General features: G+C 43.5%; 1 long non-coding RNA gene across 1 annotated transcript in view; it reads right to left on the bottom strand.

The window, feature by feature from the left end:
- Positions 1-4,351: 4,351 nt before the first annotated feature.
- LOC137341826 (uncharacterized) overlaps positions 4,352-16,575 on the bottom strand; it is a 35,066-nt gene continuing 22,842 nt past the window's right edge. Inside the window, exons 2-3 of the long non-coding RNA XR_010967124.1 lie at positions 11,467-11,876; positions 4,352-4,878 (exon numbers count right to left, since the gene is read on the bottom strand). This is a non-coding gene — a long non-coding RNA (uncharacterized lncRNA). The remainder of the gene's footprint in view (positions 4,879-11,466; positions 11,877-16,575) is intronic.

The raw sequence follows: 16,575 nt of genomic DNA, 5'->3' as shown, positions 1-16,575 counted from the left end.
CCAGCATTTATTGCCCATCCCTAATTGCCCTTGAGAAGGTGGTGGTGAGCCGCCTTCTTGAACCGCTGCAGTCCGTGTGGTGACGGTTCTCCCACAGTGCTGTTAGGAAGGGAGTTCCAGGATTTTGACCCAGCGACAATGAAGGAACGGCGATATATTTCCAAGTCGGGATGGTGTGTGACTTGGAGGGGAACGTGCAGGTGGTGTTGTTCCCATGTGCCTGCTGCTCTTGTCCTTCTAGGTGGTAGAGGTCGCGGGTTTGGGAGGTGCTGTCGGAGAAGCTTTGGCGAGTTGCTGCAGTGCATCCTGTGGATGGTACACACTGCAGCCACGGTGCGCCGGTGGTGAAGGGAGTGAATGTTCAGGGTGGTGGATGGGGTGCCAATCAAGCGGGCTGCTTTATCTTGGATGGTGTCGAGCTTCTTGAGTGTTGTTGGAGCTGCACTCATCCAGGCAAGTGGGGAGTATTCCATCACACTCCTGACTTGTGCCTTGTAGATGGTGGAAAGGCTTTGGGGAGTCAGGAGGTGAGTCACTCGCCGCAGAATACCCAGCCTCTGACCTGCTCTAGTAGCCACAGTATTTATATGGCTGGTCCAGTTAAGTTTCTGGTCAATGGTGACCCCCAGGATGTTGATGGTGGGGGATTCGGCGATGGTAATGCCGTTGAATGTCAAGGGGAGGTGGTTAGACTCTCTCTTGTTGGAGATGGTCATTGCCTGGCACTTATCTGGTGCGAATGTTACTTGCCACTTGTGAGCCCAAGCCTGGATGTTGTCCAGGTCTTGCTGCATGCGGGCTCGGACTGCTTCATTATTTGAGGAGTTGCGAATGGAACTGAACACTGTGCAATCATCAGCGAACATCCCCATTTCTGACCTTATGATGGAGGGAAGGTCATTGATGAAGCAGCTGAAGATGGTTGGGCCAAGGACACTGCCCTGAGGAACTCCTGCAGCAATGTCCTGGGGCTGAGATGATTGGCCTCCAACAACCACTACCATCTTCCTTTGTGCTAGGTATGACTCCAGCCACTGGAGAGTTTTTCCCCTGATTCCCATTGACTTCAATTTTACTAGGGCTCCTTGGTGCCACACTCAGTCAAATGCTGCCTTGATGTCAAGGGCAGTCACTCTCACCTCACCTCTGGAATTCAGCTCTTTTGTCCATGTTTGGACCAACGCTGTAATGAGGTCTGGAGCCGAGTGGTCCTGGCGGAACCCAAACTGAGCATCGGTGAGCAGGTTATTGGTGAGTAAGTGTCGCTTGATAGCACTGTCGACGACACCTTCCATCACTTTGCTGATGATTGAGAGTAGACTGATGGGGCGGTAGTTGGCCGGATTGGATTTGTCCTGCGTTTTGTGGACAGGACATACCTGGGCAATTTTCCACATTGTCGGGTAGATGCCAGTGTTGTAGCTGTACTGGAACAGCTTGGCTAGAGGCGCAGCTAGTTCTGGAGCACAAGTCTTCAGCACTACAGCTGGGATGTTGTCAGGGCCCATAGCCTTTGCTGTATCCAGTGCACTCAGCCGTTTCTTGATATCACGTGGAGTGAATCGAATTGGCCAAAGACTGGCTTCCGTGATGGTGGGGATATCGGGAGGAGGCTGAGATGGATTATCCACTCGGCACTTCTCGGTTACTTGACTTTGAATCCATTTTGTCGCCTTTTTTCATGAGTCCCCTTTTTTCAGTAGTGGTGCTGCCCAGCCACTCTTGGTGATGGACATTGAAGTCCCCCACCCAGAGTACATTTTGTGCCCTTGCTACCCTCAGTGCTTCCTCCAAGTGGTGCTCAACATGGAGGAGGACTGATTCATCAGCTGAGGGAGGACGGTAGGTGGTAATCAGCAGGAGGTTTCCTTGCCCATGTTTGACCTGATGCCATGAGATTTCATGGGGTCCAGAGTCAATGTTGAGGACTCCCAGGGCCACTCCCTCCTGACTGTATATCACTGTACCGCCACCTCTGGTGGGTCTGTCCTGCCGGTGGGACAGGACATACCCAGGGATGGTGATGGAAGAGTCTGTGGACGTTGGCTGAAAGGTATGATTCTGTAAGTATGGCTAGGTCAGGCTGTTGCTTGACTCGTCTGTGGGACAGCTCTCCCAATTTTGGCACAAGTCCCCAGATGTTAGTAAGGAGGACCTTGCAGGGTCGACTGGGCTTGGTGTTTTGCCGTTGTCGTGTCCGGTGCCTAGTGGTCCGATGCCGGGTGGTCCGTCCGGTTTTTTTCTTATTGTGACTTTTCATAGCGAGATTTTACAACTGAGTGGCTTGCTCGGCCATTTCAGAGGGCAATTAAGAATCAACCACATTGCTGTGGGTCTGGAGTCACATATAGGCCAGACCAGGTAAGGACGGCAGGTTTCCTTCCCTAAAGGACATTAGTGAACCAGATGGGTTTTTACGACAATCCGGTAGTTTCATGGCCATCATTACTGATACTAGTATTTTAATTCCAGATTTTATTTAATTAATTGAATTTAATTAATTGAATTTAAATTCACCAGCTGCTGTGGCGGGATTTGAACTCATGACTCTGGATTTTAGTCCAGGCCTCTGGATTACTAGTCCAGTAACATAACCACTATGCTACCCAATGGTCAACGTATTCTAGAGGCAGTACAAAGGTGATCCTTCAGCCATTACAATATTTTGCAGAAACAGTACAAGGGTTATCCTAAACAAACTGTTGTAGCAGTTTCTAAAGTGTCTGCAGCTTTCCTGTTATCTGACTGTATTGTTCTGTTAGAAGGATCAGTAGTTTTTCCATGGTGCTACTTTATTACACTTTGCCCACTGCCTGGTTCTGCTACTTAATCTTAGCCTTTAACCTGTTTACAGCTGATTTCATATTTAATAGATTCCTAGCTTATTTAATAGATTCTTAACTTATTTGATAGATTCTTACAGTCCCCACCTTGAGGGGGAAATATCCTATAAACCCCCTCATATTATTATTACCATCCGATCAATGCCGCTAGCTCTGAGTTATTAGTTCAATTGCCCAATTTCCTTATCAAACAACGTACACAACAAATCTTCTGAGTTTCATTTGGTTAATATCACACATTGTGATACAGACAAAGAGAATCATAATACACTGTACAGAAAACTACAGTGTACCATATTATCAAGAAATCATGGACTTAGAAGATTCTCCAGCTCTCCTTTTACTAATATCCATCTTGTGGATATTTTTCCTCAGTTGTTTCAATTTCATTGTTAATTGATAGGATCCTAACCCTGAATTTTGGAAATCCAAATTATTATATCGCTCTTTATTTTAATTTCAATCCCTCTGATTGGCACCAGTGTTTCTGATTGTTTTGTTAATTAGACGGTTTCTCCAAGGACGATGTGCCAATGCCTTGTTTAAAAGGTTTTCTCACTCTCCTGAGCCACATTAACCATTTCATGTTGTGTTGTTGTCAAATAACTGAGCCTGTCTGAGACCCGTTCTTCAGTGCATCTTCATCGTGCATTTCCGTATAATAGTTGCCTCGCACGCAACATATCGTAAAAACTTTCTACTGGCCAGTCTCTTTTTCCTTATGGTATTTATGAACGTGTTTTCCATGGCACATGTCATATGTCCAGTAAGATTCAATCCTGTAAGAGCAGCCGTTCTGTTTGAAGAGTGGTTCCAATAGCTCACCAGGCCGTAGGCCTCTGTAATCACGTTCCTCATCCTGGTCTCCATTTCAAATTGATGGCAACATACATTCTTAGGCTGTCAGGTTATCTTCAAAAGACCAGGAGGTCTTTGCATATCTCCCCCTGCATGATCCCGATGTCTCAGGTAGTGGCCAGGCTATCAAATGCAGTTTTCTCATCAGTGTCGGCAAAGACACAAATATCTCCAAGAGAAAGCTATCAATTTACTATTCTCAACTACACTTCACTGACTTTCACTAGAGTGTACATTTATACCAGATTGATATCTTTAGTAAATCATGCCCAGGTGATGCATTTACCCATAATCAATGACTTTAGAGAAATTCCCATTTGGTGGTGTAATTTCTCTGTTTCTATACTTTAATTCTCAATCATTTCCTCTCAGTCAATTTTACACATCCCATTATATTACCATTCATGAGCCCTGGAGGAACTTTACTATCCAATACAATATTTACAGGCTGGTGCAGTATCCCAATACATTTTACTAGTTTATTTTATTTAAATTCTTCTTGAATCGCTTTTCATTTCCAAAATATCCCGTTACATTTTGCCTGAATCCATTCCATCAGTTCAAAATTATCCTAATTCCAGAGAGCAGTATTGTTGGACTGACAGGACTTGTCAATGTTCAATTTTATTTCCCCCCCCCCCACCCCAATACTTTCTTCCTTGATACATATCATTGGATAAAGAACCATTTAGACTGGACTTTTATTTTAAAGTATAATTTGATTATCCCCTTAAACTAACTTTTCCCTTCTCGAGTGCTTGAACAGTAACTCATATCAATTTATCTTATCAATTCCAATTTCAGAAACAAATTATGTCCAGGCTTTGTGGTTTTAAAGTAGAGACAGAAGTGCTCATAATTACTTTCGGATGTAACTCCCATATCTCCCCACCTCGAGTACTCTGTCTTGAAAGACAATAAATAACCCAGAGTGGGTTAAAGCGAGCCTTTGAGAGGCGAAGTCTCAGTCCAAATCATCACCACGCTGTGATGTTTGATATCTGCCAATGTCTGCAGATAAGATCTTAAATTCTTCACACCACTGGATCGTTTCCTGCACCAACATTTCTTCAGCAAAGGATGCTCCGTAACTTTGTGAAGCCACTTGTATGTCAAAGAACTACTCTTGGTAATCCTGCATTATCAACACTCATGTAGTCCCGAAAACCATGGCCCCCTGTTTAAAAAGAAACACAGAAAATCCATTATGGCTCTTCTTGAGAGCACAAAGGGTTAATTTGTCAATTCATGATTTTATTATTTCATTCCTTCAATATGGGGAAATACCCAATTAAATTATGTCAATTATTTTAAATAAATGCAAAGGTTGTTGCTTGGTGAATTAAAAACAGATGTCAGTGTCCTTGGAATGGGTTAACTCTTTTTTTTGCAGAAACAAAACAACAGAGCCAGGTATTAGATGCACGCAGCATTCCCAGCATAGGTCAATGTAGCTATCACGTAAATTTTTTTAAAACATTCCTGTCGGGAGATAGCATTTCCCTTTGTTCATTTTAGTTTTTAGTTAGATCAACATTTCCAGATTGTTGTGATCAACTTTTTGTTGAGGTCCCCCTCAGTTTCTAATTGTTTCTTAAGTTTTATAAATTTGCTGTTCTTACCATAACACAACTATAGCTTTCCAATTCATTTTTTTCCACATACTTTTCGTGGCTATATCCTTTATTTAATCTTTTCTGTTTCTCGGTCATTTTTTTTTCTCTGACCACAACCAATCACAAGGTAAAAAGGGTGCTATCAGAGCTAACACTTATCGTATTTTAGTGCAGCCAAGATGATTATGCAAAATTATCAAAATTGATGCCCTGTACTAAATAACAAGATATCGTTCTTTGATTTACAGTTACACACTACATTAACTCCTTACACATCAATTCACACCCACCAATACTCAACACAACTTAACTTCAAATCACTCGACATTCACTTCAAATCATAAAGCATTTAAGAAATTCAAAATGCCAATTTTTGTGTGGTGGTCTCATGTCCGGAATTTGAGATGTTCTCATTTTATAAGAACCAGAATTTTACGTGGCCATAGCAAAAGTCTGGTTTCTACAATTTAATAGGTCAGTTAACCTCAATAACTCCAATTTTAATTCAGCAATATCAAAATTAAACACAAGACAAAATAAATAAAATTATCAATACAGCTCGTTCTTACTAAAAGCCAGTAAACTACATTGTCGTTCATTTTGTTCTTTAAGCACGCCTTTCCAAAAACTGTAAAAATACTGAAAATAACTGCTTTCACAGCTAAACAAAATCTTTGTTATTTAATACAAAAGAGGAAAACACAGAGCAAGCGTTAAAAAGGGGCCGTAGCCCGCAACAGTGAAAAGAAAACACAATGAGGACAGGCTTTTTAAAGAGACAGTACACTTAAAACAAAAGAACACATTCTGTAGCTTGTGATCTCTCTCTTTCACCTTCTTGATTCCATCATAGAACCCCATTCTGTACCGACTTAAAGTCTTAAGTTCACAGTCTGTGTGCTCACCCAAGCCTGGTGTGGTGAAAGTCCCTCCGTCTTTCTGTTTGTTCTTCTTTCTTCCTCATCTTTCAACCTACCCGTCCGAATTTCAACTTCCTCTCTCAACCTCCCTAATTCCTGTGGCTCAAACAACAAAACTCTTGCTTTACAATCCTCCTCTTTAATTTCCTTCTCCCTTACCAGTTTCTTTATCTTAGTCTCCACCTCACAAAAAGTCTGACAGGTTTTAACTAATACAGTACAAGTTCCTATGTTCTCCTCGTCCTCCTGCACAATCTTACCCACAGTTCATAGAATCATAGAATCATAGAAAGTTAAGGCACAGAAGGAGGCCATTCGGCCCACTGTGACCTTGCTGGCCAAAAAAGAGCTATCCAGCTTAATCCCACTTTCCTGCACTTGGTTCATAGCCCTGTAGGTTACAACATTTCAAGTGCTCATCCAAGTACTTTTTAAATGAGTTGAGGGTTTCTGCCCCTTCTACCACCCTTTCAGGCAGTGAGTTCCAGACCCGCGTCACTCTCTGGGTGAAAAAATGTCTTCTCAGCTCCCATCTAATCCTCCTACCAATTACTTTAAATCTATACCCACCCCCCCACATCACTGACCCCTCTGCTAAGGGAAATCAGTCCTCCCTATCCACTCTATCTAGTCCCGTCACAATTTTGTTTACCTCAATTAAATCTCCCCTCAGCCTCCTTTGTTCCAAAGAAAACAACCCCAGTCTATCCAATCTTTTCTCATAGCTAAAATTCTCCAGCCCTGGCAACACCCTCGTAAATCTTCTCTGTACCCTCTCTAGTGCAATCACATCTTTCCTGTAATGTGGTGACCAGAACTGTACGCAGTACTCAAGCTGTGGCCGAACCAATGTTTTATACAGTTCTAGCATAAACTCCCTGCTCTTATATTCTATGCCTTGGCTAATAAAGGAAAGTATTCCGTATGCCTTTTTAACCACCTTATCTACCTGTCCTGCTACCTTCCGGGATCTATGGACATGCACTCCAAGGTCCCTTTGTTCCTCTGCACCTCTCAGTATCCTCCCATTTATTGTGTACTCCCTTGCCTTGTTTGCCCTCCCCAAATGCATTACCTCACACTTCTCCGGATTGAACTCCATTTGCCGCTTTTCTGCCTGCCAGACCAGTCCATTGATATCTTCCTGCAGTCCACAGCTTTCCTCCTCACTATCAACCACATGGCCAATTTTTGTATCATCTGCAAACTTCTTGATCAAGCCCCCCACATTCAAGTCCAAATCATTAATATATACCGCAAAAAGCAAGGGACCTAGTACTGAGTCTTGCAGGACCCCACTCGAAACAGTCTTCCAGTCGCAAAAACACCCATCAACCATTACCATTTACTTCCTGCCACTGACACAATATTGGATCCAACTAGCCACTTTCCCTTGGATTCCTTGGGCTTTTACTATTTTGACCTGTCTGCCATGTGGGACCTTGTCAAAAGCCTTGCTAAAATTCATGTAGACTACATCAAACGCGTTACCCTCATTGACCCTCCTTGTTATCTGCTCAAAAAGTTCAATCAAGTTAGTCATACACAACCTTCCCTTAACAAATCCATGTTGACTGTCTTTGATTAACCTGTGCCTTTCCAAGTGACGATTTATGCTGTCCCTCAGAATCGATTCCAATAATTTGCCCACCACTGACTTTGAATCTAGTTTTTTTTTTATTCGTTCACGGGATGTGGGCGTCGCTGGCAAGGCCGGCATTTATTGCCCATCCCTAATTGCCCTCGAGAAGGTGGTGGTGAGCCGCCTTCTTGAACCGCTGCAGTCCGTGTGGTGACGGTTCTCCCACAGTGCTGTTAGGAAGGGAGTTCCAGGATTTTGACCCAGCAACGATGAAGGAACGGCGATATATTTCCAAGTCGGGATGGTGTGTGACTTGGAGGGGAACGTGCAGGTGGTGTTGTTCCCATGCGCCTGCTGCCCTTGTCCTTCGAGGTGGTAGAGGTCGCGGGTTTGGGAGGTGCTGTCGAAGAAGCCTTGGCGAGTTGCTGCAGTGCATCCTGTGGATGGTGCACACTGCAGCCACAGTGCGCCGGTGGTGAAGGGAGTGGATGTTTAGGGTGGTGGATGGGATGCCAATCAAGCGGGCTGCTTTATCTTGGATGGTGTCGAGCTTCTTGAGTGTTGTTGGAGCTGCACTCATCCAGGCAAGTGGAGAGTATTCCATCACACTCCTGACTTGTGCCTTGTAGATGGTGGAAAGGCTTTGGGGAGTCAGGAGGTGAGTCACTCGCCGCAGAATACCCAGCCTCTGACCTGCTCTCGTGGCCACAGTATTTATATGGCTGGTCCAGTTAAGTTTCTGGTCAATGGTGACCCCCAGGATGTTGATGGTGGGGGATTCGGCGATGGTAATGCCGTTGAATGTCAAGGGGAGGTGGTTAGACTCTCTCTTGTTGGAGATGGTCATTGCCTGGCACTTATCTGGCGCGAATGTTACTTGCCACTTATGAGCCCAAGCCCGGATGTTGTCCAGGTCTTGCTGCATGCAGGCTCGGACTGCTTCATTATCTGAGGGGTTGCGAATGGAACTGAACACTGTGCAGTCATCAGCGAACATCCCCATTTCTGACCTTATGATGGAGGGAAGGTCATTGATGAAGCAGCTGAAGATGGTTGGGCCTAGGACACTGCCCTGAGGAACTCCTGCAGCAATGCCCTGGGGCTGAGATGCTTGGCCTCCAACAACCACTACCATCTTCCTTTGTGCTAGGTATGACTCCAGCCACTGGAGAGTTTTCCCCCTGATTCCCATTGACTTCAATTTTACTAGGGCTCCTTGGTGCCACACTCGGTCAAATGCTGCCTTGATGTCAAGGGCAGTCACTCTCACCTCACCTCTGGAATTCAGCTCTTTTGTCCATGTTTGGACCAAGGCTGTAATGAGGTCTGGAGCCGAGTGGTCCTGGCGGAACCCAAACTGAGCATCGGTGAGCAGGTTATTGGTGAGTAAGTGCCGCTTGATAGCACTGTCGACGACACCTTCCATCACTTTGCTGATGATTGAGAGTAGACTGATGGGGCGGTAATTGGCCGGATTGGATTTGTCCTGCTTTTTGTGGACAGGACATACCTGGGCAATTTTCCACATTGTCGGGTGGATGCCAGTGTTGTAGCTGTACTGGAACAGCTTGGCTAGAGGCGCAGCTAGTTCTGGAGCACAAGTCTTCAGCACTACAGCTGGGATGTTGTCAGGGCCCATAGCCTTTGCTGTATCCAGTGCACTCAGCCGTTTCTTGATATCACGTGGAGTGAATCGAATTGGCCGAAGACTGGCTTCCGTGATGGTGGGGATATCGGGAGGAGGCTGAGATGGATTATCCACTCGGCACTTCTCGGTTACTTGACTTTGAATCCATTTTGTCGCCTTTTTTCATGAGTCCCCTTCTGGACTAGTCAAAAACAACACTAAGCCTGTCACACAAAATTTCTCAAACTTTTTATCTCGGGCTCTCTCAACATCAGTTGAGCTAGCCATCTGGTCGCCATGATGCGCCCAGATCCTGTTCACCCAACGGTAACTCTGCCATTTACCTGTCTTTGTTATCGGTAGGTCTTCTCAGTCCTACACTCCCCTTTCAGGTTTTCCTACTCGACCAACATAATGATCAGTTAGGCCAGTCGAGCCTATTTGTGAAGGACAAAGCACTCAGTTCCTTTTGTCAGGTCCTGCCGCGGTCGCCACTTTGTTGGAATTATATCCCGTGACTGGATTACGGTAATACCTTAATCAATTCAACCTGACACCGTATTGGTAAAGAACTGAGGCCTTATTGTTCACAGACAGCAAATGATGCACACATCATTGAGTGAAAACTAACAACCCCAGACAAGAAGTATATTACCCGTCTAGGAGTTGGACAGCCGGTGCGGAATGGCACATTACTTCTTCAACTACTTCGTCTTCTGAGAGCTACACAGGGTTAGGCTCCAGCCAGCACGGATCCCCTGGACATATTTAGTTCCCTCTCCTCCGACTGCAGGGCTTATGGCTAAAAGCCAGACTTTATATATCTTATTTCTACCTAAGGAATGTGCAGTCTTGCACATATTATCTTGCAGGTGGTGAGCCTACACAATGGAATCAGTTCCTCTGTCTTCCTAACGGTCAACATATTCTTAGAGGCAGTACAAAGGTGATCCTTCAGCCGTTATAATATCTTGCAGAAACAGTACAAGGGTTACCCTAAACAAACTGTTGTAGCAGTTTCTAAAGTGTCTGCAGCTTTCCTGTTATTTGACCGCATTGTTCTGTTAGAAGGATCAGTAGTTTTCCATGCTGCTACTTCATTACACTTTGCCCACTGCCTGGTTCTGCTATTTAATTTTAGCATTTAACTCCTTTACAGCTGTTTTCATATTTAATAGATTCTTAGCTTATTTAGTAGATTCTTACACCTCCTCTGTTCTAATGAAAACTGTCCCAAAACTTTCAAATCTTTATTCGTATTTGTATTTCCTCACATCAGGCAGCATTCTAGTGAATCTGCGCTGTACCCTTTCTATTACCTCAACATCCTTCTTCTAGTGTGGAGCCTAAAACTGCACACAGAACTCCAGCTGAGGTCAACACCAGTATGTTGATTTTGGGCAAGCTCTCACCACCCACCACCCCCCCCCCCCCCCCCACCTACTAGGCCACCCTGCTGTCATCAGGGGAATGTTCCCATGGATTTATAGCCTGTAATATGATTTCCCAGGCTTCGCCAATTCTGGAACAGCCCTCAGGCTAGTCTGAAGTCATCCCTCCTCCACTGTTTGTAATGGAACCAGATGCACCCTGTAACTAACAACACCTGAGTGGCATAGCAGGGAGAGAGATCCTATCAATGGAGGGTATAGATGGTGGTACTAAAAGTGATAATGAAAAACAAACTTCAAAGAAATATCTGGTAAGAATATAATGTTCTTACTGTAAGGTAAAAAGGTAAGTACTTTATAAAAAATTACATCCCCCACACTTACCTTCCTCTTTAAGGTGTCTCAGTCATTGCTTCCCAGCTCCCAAAGAGACTGGTGTTACACACACATACAGACATAGATAAGGGCAATTGATCAGCATGTGCCATAGATGACTCTCTAACTTAGTTAATATTTAAATTAGCTGCTTCTAGCTAGCAATTCTTCTTGTTAGACCCACTATTGTCAGACTCGAAATGACAATTATAATATAATGCAATACAACTCAAAGAAGGAAAGGAAGAACTTACATTTATAAAGCATCTGTCATGACCTAAGGATATTCCAAAGTGCTTCACAGCCAATTAAGTATTTTTGAAGTGTAGTCACTGTTGTAATATAGGGAAACACAACAGCCAATTTGCGCACAGCATGGTCCCACAAACAGCAATGAGATATATGACCAGATAAATGATGGCCAGTACACTGGGGAGAACTCCCCTGCTCTTCTTCGAATAGTGCCATGGGATCTTTTACATCCAGCTGAGCAGGCAGACTGGGCCTCAGTTATCCCATTCAAAAGACGATGCCTCTGATAGTGCAGCACTCCCTCAGTACTGCACTGAAGTGTCAGCCTAGATGATGTGCTCAAGTATCTGAAGTGGGGCTTGAAATCATGACCTGTGGACTCAGAGGTGAGAGATTTACTGTTGAGCCAAGGCTGAAAAAAACAGGAGAACATAGTTGACAGTTAAATAATCCTGATTAATTTATCATGTAACTCAATGAAATGACTCTTCATTTGTAGTGAAATATCTACGTTATAATAGCAAAATTCTGAACACCAGTTTGCTAATCTTTAACCCAGGATGAATAGTGAAATATGTTTGACAGACCAGTGAAATTGATCTTTCCAGTTACAAAATATTTAATCTCTTTCAGAACACAAATGATTTTATTAATGTACATTTTTAAGTTCAATTATAGAATTGGTCTCAGAATCACAGCATATTTTTGCAATGTGTGAAGTTACTCTCGCACACTCACAGAACCACAGAATGTGTCACCTTCTTTTGGTTAGATCATCTTTTAATCCAAAGTTTGATAAATGTCATACATGTAATAAATTCCAGTTGAGCTGACGACTAACTGCAATTTGGAGTTAGCTGCTTTCTCTGTCATCAAACAAACTAATAATTCTAAATCAATCTGCTCCCAAAACACTAATATTTGGTGATAACAAGCAAGATTTTGTGATAAAGAATTCCATTAAGGTGGCACCATAAGCTAATGCTCCAGTAAACATAGGAACAAAGGAACAGGAGTAGGCCTTTCAGCCCCTCGAGCCTGTTCTGCCATTCAGTTAGATCATGGCTGATCTGATTACCTGATTACACTGTGCTACAGAACGGTAGGACACAGGCTTGGCTCGAGGATGTTGCATTTGATAAATTCAAAGTCACAGTGTTGTTATGTACCATAAATTTATCATCAGAGTTAACCAACATAGATAGATTAATGCTGGTATTATTAGTATTGCCTCGAATTGTTTTCCAATCATTATACTGAGGCGAGGCATCGAGAGATATGATGTAGTTATATTATAGTACTGCTGCTGGAATCCCTCACTTCAGCAGCAGCACTGTGACATAAGTGAGGTGGCCAAGTGCCTCCAGCGGTATGGAGTAGCAGCTAAAGAGGCAGCTCAGTGGTTCTCTTTCCTGCCAGGCGACCAGTGTGGATTTTACATTGCTGGTTTGTATGGTCCTTCTGCTGACATTGGGAAAGGGACTAAAGCCAGGAAATTAAGGTTGCATTAAAACTTTTTCAATAACCGTACGTGTACGATTTTTTTTTTATGTTCCCACCGATACCGACATTATCCTGCAATGTGAACAGGGCAAATTCCAGTCCACTTAGGACATTGCAGAACTACTTCAAATAGAAGGAGTCCCGAAATATAATTGCAATGTTAAATTCTCCCTCTCAGGGTGAGAAATTAGTACCAAGATCCACAGGTGGCGTCTCTACTACCCAGCGATCAAATCAGGAAAATCATTGATGGCTGCCAACTCTGCATGACGTTGCACATAATTTAGGAACAGGAGTCTCTCGTGCAGATTAAAAGTCCAGCTGTCAGTTAATTCCATTCGATCACAACAACTCATAGCAGTCTGCAAACTCATTCCCATCATTTTCAAACTGGCACCCCTGATACATAAAAGAGGCAAAGCAGCTAAGTGTCCCACTGTATTTGTACAGTACCACTTTTTAAATGAACAGGCCATTCTGAATCTGAATTGGCCCAATTGCTTTTTTTAATACTGTCCAAATTTTGGAAAATAGAAAATAGGCTAAGAAAAATATTTTAAGTGACTGTTGAAGGAGGGACTCAAAAGAGTTCCACAGTTTTGAGGTCCTAAGAAGGAAGGAGTTAGAGTAGGAGATGGCACCACAAAGATTGATTTCAACACAGTGAGGCTGCAGGGAGAAGAAGGATTGTGTAAGGCAGCATTTTTAGACCTTAGAAGGAACGAGAGAGGAAAGTTCAGAGGATCAACGAACAGTAGCACTGATAAAGACAAGAAAGACTGTGACAGTTGGTGGCTAAAGGTGAGACAAGGGTCACCTAATTAAGCTGAAGCGTTTTCATTTATTTGAAAGAGGTGCCAGAGAAGCCTCCCCAGATATGGAAGAAGTATTCAAATCTTGAATGGACTTTGGATTATTAAAATCCAGAATTTGGGCTCAGCTCACATCCTGATGCTATGCACTTACAGCAAAGAGAAATCAGATCTTTGTCCATTCCCAGCTTTAACAATTTTCCAACTTAATAAACAGAAGCACTATATACACAACAAATGCTCTTGTTTTAGTACAGTACACCATGTCAAGGTCATGATAACTATTTCACTCTAAACTGTACTTGCATAGAGAGAAGAGATTCCAGGAATACTTAGCTACATAAGTCTGCCTGTACACAGTTAAAGCTGCTCCTGACATCGAGAGTAGTGTCCATTGTGCTAATCAAGAATCTGTTTTTGGCACTGCATAAAATTCTAAGAGACCCATGTGAGAAACACCACAGACAAATATTCAAATCAGGGCATAGACTTTAACCCCTTTTCATCCAGTGAAATGTAGCTTTAGCCACTTGAGTGGAAAAGAATTAATTTACTTATCAGTCACAAATACATTTCGCACTCAGCAAATTTCCTTTTGATTGAAAACAAACCTTACGCACCTTGAACAAGGAAGTGATAGGTAAACAGGAAGATAGAAACAGGATTAACTTTCTGTCCACTTGCCTCTTGGAGTTAGTTTGTACAGCTTTCTGGAATGACTAAAATGCTTTTACAATGAATAAATATAATCTCCGATTAATTACATTTTTCAATGTCAATAGCGAGAAATTCAGTTTAGCTGGTTTCAATCTTGGGCCTTGGTCATTAACAGTCATTCTGAGGTACTTGATGCCAAAACAGATAACCATATCGAGATAAACTATCCTGGAATATGGTACCAATTGGCATCAGGCTATTGAGGGGTACAAATACTGTGGAGCAAGGTATGAAAAGGTTATCTTAAATTTCCCAAAGTGGTATGCAGACTCTTTGAGCATTGTTTCTGAGGGTTATAGAACATCATTCTTAACCCGCTGGGATATGTTAGTCATACTGTGTAGGTACACATGTTGTATCTGGAAGATAAACATGGAATAGCATCATTCAGGTCTGTTGAAGGATGAAAAGACTCACTGATGGTTGAAATCGTGATGAAATTGGACAGAGAACAGAAATGTTCTCTAAAAATAATAATGAAAGCTTTTAGAATATAGAAAACATTGGGAATGTATTGATCAATGTGGGAGAGCATGGAGGACTGCCTGAAGTTACCAATAGAGGAAAAAACTCATTGCTTCAAGGGAATTTGTATTTAATGGGGTGGGAGTCGTATAGCCAGAACCCTGGTGATGTGAGAATATTGGAGTCAAGAAACGTATTAAAAGGTCATTGTTCTATTGCCTTCCCCAATGGCTCAGGAGTTTATTCAGTGAGTAGTTGAGTTGCGCAAATCTGACAGATCCACGATTCAATTCCTGGTGTTTGCTGAGCTAGCTGATCTTAGCTGGGGCAGCGCTATAATTGCCCTCAGTGCCCCAAGGTTTGGAAGGGGAAGGTTGGCCAGAATTTCCACCAATGATTGTTGTTGCGTGGATATTGGATGCAAATAGGATTGAGGGGGACTGTGATGCATCCTCCACCCCCTCCCCCACCGATTAGATCAAACAGCCTGTTTGCACTCACTGATAAGTCACACATAAGAATAATGCCCACTTGAGCGAGATACAGAGAGTGACCTGCATCAATTAAACCCTTTACTCCAGGAAGCTGTTCAAACCTTCAGAAGGCGCAAGGACCAAAGTAACATTAATTACCAATAAAAGATAAAGGCTATTGCCCTGTGCTTCTCCCCATGAGTGAATGGGCTAACTCTACAGGGATGTGGAGGACGTTGCCACTGAATTGTCATCATAATCAAAATTAAAACAACATAACCATTTGATCTGTTTTAATGAAGCACAAATAATAAATAAAAGCTTTTTGTTTTAGAAGGAAACATATTGCAAGTGTTATAAGTAGAATATACCATAATCATCAATGTGACCCCAACCAGCACCGTGTCCTGACAAAGAGTATATGTCCAAAACGACAATCTGCCTCAACGTGCCCCGTACACCAACAGACCCACCCTACACCAATACAGCCACCCTACACCAACACATCCACCCTACACCATCACCACCCACCCTACACCAACACACCCACCCTACACCAATACAGCCACCCTACACCAATACAGCCACCCTACACCAATACAGCCACCCTACACCAACACACCCACCCTACACCATCACCACCCACCCTACACCAACACACCCACCCTACACCAATACAGCCACCCTACACCAATACAGCCACCCTACACCATCACCACCCACCCTACACCAACACACCCACCCTACACCAACACAGCCACTCTACACCAACACACCCATCCTACATCAACACACCTACCCTACACCAACACCACCCACCCTACACCATCACCACCCACCCTACACCAACACACCCACCCTACACCAACACAGCCACTCTACACCAACACACCCATCCTACATCAACACACCTACCCTACACCAACACGCCCACACTACACCATCATACCCAACCTACACCATCACCACCCACCCTACTACAACATCACACACTCTACACCAACACGACCTCCATACACCATCACCACCACCCTACACCAACAGGCCCACCCTACATCAATACATCCATCCTACCCCATCACCACCCACACTACACCAACACACCCACCCTACACCAATACAGCCACCCTACACCAATACA

The sequence above is a fragment of the Heptranchias perlo genome, chromosome 24 (genome assembly GCF_035084215.1).
Source record: "Heptranchias perlo isolate sHepPer1 chromosome 24, sHepPer1.hap1, whole genome shotgun sequence".
NCBI classification, from domain to species: Eukaryota; Metazoa; Chordata; class Chondrichthyes; order Hexanchiformes; family Hexanchidae; genus Heptranchias; species Heptranchias perlo.
Note: the sequence above shows the minus strand (reverse complement) of the source record. Positions and strands in the feature narration are given on the sequence as shown.